This window comes from Limulus polyphemus, unplaced genomic scaffold (assembly GCF_000517525.1).
Source record: "Limulus polyphemus unplaced genomic scaffold, Limulus_polyphemus-2.1.2 Scaffold3571, whole genome shotgun sequence".
Taxonomy (NCBI): domain Eukaryota; kingdom Metazoa; phylum Arthropoda; class Merostomata; order Xiphosura; family Limulidae; genus Limulus; species Limulus polyphemus.
This window is the reverse complement of record NW_013669181.1, coordinates 65,054-70,430: the sequence shown is the minus strand read 5'-3', so window position 1 is coordinate 70,430 and position 5,377 is coordinate 65,054.

The following is a 5,377-nucleotide window of genomic DNA, read 5'->3' as shown; positions in this document are numbered from 1 at the left end:
GAATAGAAAGGGAAAATAATTGTTTATTTTAGATTACTTCCCAATGGCACAGTGGTATGTCTGCGGACTTATACTGCTAGAAACCGGGTTTCGATACCCGTGGTGGGCAGAGCACAGATTCCACCTTTGTATTTAATAACAAACAATAACAATTTGTTTTAGATTATTTTGTTTTTCATACAATTTGAGCAGTACCAAATATTTGATAATGATATCCGCAATGTTTCTACCGCTTGTATAAACTGGGAGTTTGGTTTGTTTTGAATTTTGCGCAAAGCTACACGAGGGTTATCTGCGTTATCAGCCCTTAAAATTGAGCAGTGATATACCAAAGGGAAGTTAGCTAGTCAGCACCACTTGTTGCCAACGGTTAGGCTACTCTTTTATCAACGAATAGAAGGATTGACCATCACATATATATATATAATGCTTCCACAGTTGAAAGTGCGAGCATGTACAGCGACGAGGATTCGAACCAGCGACAAGCAGTTTCTACGAGGTCTGAGAAAATTCAACATAAAAATATCCACAACTCTCCGCCAGAGGTATCATACTAAAACAATTGTTGGGTGGTTGTTAAATAACGCCATATTTTACATATGTACGTTAATTCGGAATATGAAATTTTCTTCATAATGTATTTGATTTAATTTTACATTTTTTTTTCGATTTTTGATTAAAACAGTAGCTAACTTTAGATCAAAAGTTACAAAACAATAATTTATACAAGTTTTAAGGCGAACTTTTCCAACATTAAAGTCAGCTTTATGATGTAGTGTTATTTTAATTCACTGATGCGTTCACTGATGCGCATACTAAACGAGTAGGTATAAAAACTAGCTGTACTTGTGCAAGTTTCCCGAAAGTGTTCTGTTTCAAGAATAAAAAGAACCAAAATTAAGAATAGCAAATATTTTTATTTCTTCCTTTTGAAGTTTATATGTCATATTGTATCGTGGCATAATTCTTCTCGTGATTCATGGCATGTGCACGTTTTACTGACGTCATGACAGTACAAATTACAACTTTAAGCGTCACTTATGTGACGTCATTTTAGTGTCTACTAACTGACTAACAAACAACACACTACTGTATAATGGTGCGAGTGGTTAAAACAGATGACCCCTCCAGGCGGTCTTAGGCCCCCTTTCGGGGAAAATAATGATGATGAAACATCCGCTAACACCAGGGCCACCTACGAATTTGTTTGTTTTAGCGTTGTAAGTCCGTAAACTTACCGCTGACCCACTGGGAGATAGCCTCCCAGTGGCACAGCGGTACGTAAGCGGCCTTACAATGCTAGAAACCGGGTTTAGATACCCGTGGTTGGCAAAGCACAGATAGCCCCTTGTGTAGCTTTGTGCTTAACTACAAACAAATAAATAAACCCACCGGGGGATGGCAGTTATGAAACAAGAAACAGTTATATCATATATTTTTTATAAGTGTTTGAAATATACTTGAAAGATTTTTACTTGATTAATCGGAAAATTGTAAGTTGATTTTAACTGTAAAGATAAATGCCTAACCTGAGACTCAGAATTGTAGATATTAATTTCTTTTCTCATAACCCCAAACAGCAATTTTCAATTATTTTTACCTCTGTGGTCTCTTTTAGGATATTCATTTAAAAATTAAGTGCAAAGAAATGTTACGTGATATTACCATACCAAATAATTTTAAAACAACCACAACAGTTATTTGCCTATTATCTAACATTTTGATTATTTTGAGCCGTTAAGCCTAAACACGATAGTCTATCTAAGACACTGTATCTTAGTGGAACTTAAAAACAAAACATATGAATTTGTATTATCTGTTTACAAAGAGTGTAATTATATCAGACGAATTTATTGAAGTACTGTGATATTCTTTAAACAGGGCACAAGACTTTGTTATAAAATGATTGGGTAAGAATTATCACAGTTTATCATTTGATACTCTTTATAGAACTTGGTGTATTGGCATATGTAACAATAATAGTGTTTTAAGAAAGCGCCAGGTGGCTCAGAGGTAAGCTTGGGGGATAATATCACCAAAGTTCAGGGTACAATTCCTGTAGTGGGCACAGCTTTGTGCTTAAGAAAACAAACAAAAACTATAAAATATTTACAATTTAAAAAGTTATGCTCTATATATTTTTATGAAATTTATTACAATTGATTTTTATCATAACTATAAGCGTTTAATTACAATTGGGGTTAAAAGTGAGAGAGCAAGAGTTGACAGATACTTTTTTCGGCTATTTTCAGTAATACCCCCCTCCCCCCATGAACATATGTGTAAGGTTATCTTTTTTTTTTACAAACTATTGTTTAGTGTACTTTACATGGATATAAAATAAGACAGAATAAATAAAAATTACCAATGCAAAATTTTTGGATACATTTAAAATATTTTATACACACACACACTAAACAAAGCAGAAACTCTAAGACAAAAGAAAGTATTTTTAATATAAAAATATAAAAACGTTACACAAGAAAATGTCTTAAAATTCACAACCTAAAATACTACACACATGCTATAACAGATTATTATTATTATTTAAGTATAAAATATATGTTAAGTAGAAACTGTAAACCAAATTTCCGTGCAGTTAGATTAAGTATCAGAACAAACAAGAGTCAAGCGGTCTTGATAGGGTCAGTATATATCTGATGTGGGATTTTATGGTTAAAACCGAAACCTGTGCAATTGGCTACTGCATTACTTACTATTGGAAAGTATGTCAAATGATTAGTTTATCTCTTAGAAGTTAATTACAGAGAATATAAAATTCCTCGTTTTATCTGAATCCCCATCTAAAAATATTTTCCTCCACACGTTACCCCATGAAAAACCTTTACCCTATTTTTACCACCATTGGTTTGATTTTCCTCCAGTCTGGAAACCCTGTAGAGGAGGAATCTCTGATTGCAGACTAAAACTACGATAGTAACGAGGCGCCGTTTTAAAGCTATAATGTTCTATAAGGACTAAATGTATTAAAATTAGAAACATCCGAACCGTACATAATAATGTAAAGACGCGTTCGTTTATCGTTACGTGAAGATTGTAATTCTAACATAGCGGACTAATTACAGATCATACAGAACTTTAAGCTGAAAGAACTGTACTCAGCCAGGTAGTTTAATTTCATATTTTTTATGTGCAAATAAAGGCGTAGGATTAAGTAAAATAGATATTATTTCACGGGCGTAATTGGAAAGTTCATAACTTTGATTTTAAATCTCAAAACTAGCGACATCTGTTGGACAAAATATAAGATTCTTTAATTTCAGAGTTTATTAACTGTATTTTAAATACAAATGCGTGGAAAAATACAAGATTACTATTATTATTGTTACTCCGGTCATTCTTATTATGTTAAATTGTTCATTCAAATGAAAATATACAAACCCAAAAGGCTAGTTGCAAAACGTGGGGTAAAAATAATATCAGATGTAATTTCGTTTTATCGAGAACTTGATTATATATATTAAGTGCAAATCATTCAGAAACATAAGAATATGGTTAATTTATGGTAATTTTTATCCGCTACCACACACCAGTAATAGCTTTTTAGAACCTACACAAGATACATATTTAACAAAGGTATTAGTTGACCTTTCGAAAAGTCGTATGTTGTTTATTGAGTTAACACTTATTGATGCAATGAAGGTAATATTTAGTTTCATACTATAACAATAACAAAAAAAATAATTCTTTAAAATAACTAATTTTCTTTTAGCTAATATAAAATAATGTACACACACCTTGAAAACGTAAGATATTTTATACATACTTTGAAAATGTAAGCATTGCTAGTGTTTAAGATAATCTAAATAACTACTGAAAAATAGACAAAAATCATATACTGCTGATGTATTTATTACTTACTCTCTTTCGCTAACAACTGCCAAAATATGCCTTCCGTAATTATTATATATTATTCTGATTTTCATATAACACATTTTTTTTATATATACTACTTTCGTGAAATGTTGGATGAAATAAAAAAATTATTATTTTTAAACCTCTGTTCCAATTTTTGAACAATTCAGTATTTATATTTTATTCCTTTTAAACTTCAGTAAACTTTATTTTTAATAGATGTCCAAAGTTTAACTGACGCCACAATATATATAATCGTATTAGGTTGTTCAAGCCTACATGACCTTTAAATATAGAATTATGTGAACAATAGAAGTAGATAAACGTGTTGATGTAAGCTATCAAATGAGTTAACTTTACACAAGTTAGTTTCGAATTATGAATTTTTGCGTGTTAGGATGAACATCCAACTGACTTGTATCAGTGAAACATGTTACTGAACTATAGATTCTATGATTTGAAAAATGCAACGTGTTTCTAGCAATATAACTGATAAAATTTACATTTAGAAACTGATAAAATTTACATCTAGAAACTGATAAAATTTACATCTAGAAACTGATAAAATTTACATTTATAAACTGATAAAATTTACATCTGGAAAGTGATAAAATTTACATCTAGAAACTGATAAAATTTACATCTAGAAACTGATAAAATTTACATTTAGAAACTGATAAAATTTACATCTGGAAAGTGATAAAATTTACATCTAGAAACTGATAAAATTTACATCTAGAAATTGATAACATTTACATCTAGAAACTGATAAAGGTTACATCTAGAAACTAATAAAGTTTACATCTAGAAACTAATAAAGTTTACATCTAGAAACTGATAAAGTTTACATCTAAAAACTGATAAAGTTTACATCTAGAAACTGATAAAATTTACATCTAGAAACTGATAAAGGTTACATCTAGAAACTAATAAAGTTTACATCTAGAAACTGATAAAGTTCACATCTAGAAACTGATAAAGTTTACATCTAGAAACTGATAAAGTTTACATCTAGAAACTAATAAAGTTTACATCTAGAAACTAATAAAGTTTACATCTAAAAACTGATAAAGTTTACATCTAGAAACTGATAAAGTTCACATCTAGAAACTGATAAAGTTTACATCTAGAAACTGATAAAGTTCACATCTAGAAACTGATAAAGTTTACATCTAGAAACTGATAAAGTTTACATCTAAAAACTGATAAAGTTTACATCTAGAACAATAGGCTTTTTGTCTATATTTTAGTGTCATTGTACTGTGTTGTGTGGTCTGTGTAGGTACTGGTCTATATTTTAGTGTCAATGTACTGAGTTGTGTGGTCTGTGTAGGTACTGGTCTATATTTTAGTGTCAATGTACTGAGTTGTGTGGTCTGTGTAGGTACTGGTCTATATTTTAGTGTCAATGTACTGAGTTGTGTGGTCTGTGTAGGTCTGGTCTGTATTTTAGTGTCAATGTACTGAGTTGTGTGGTCTGTGTAGGTACTGGTCTATATTT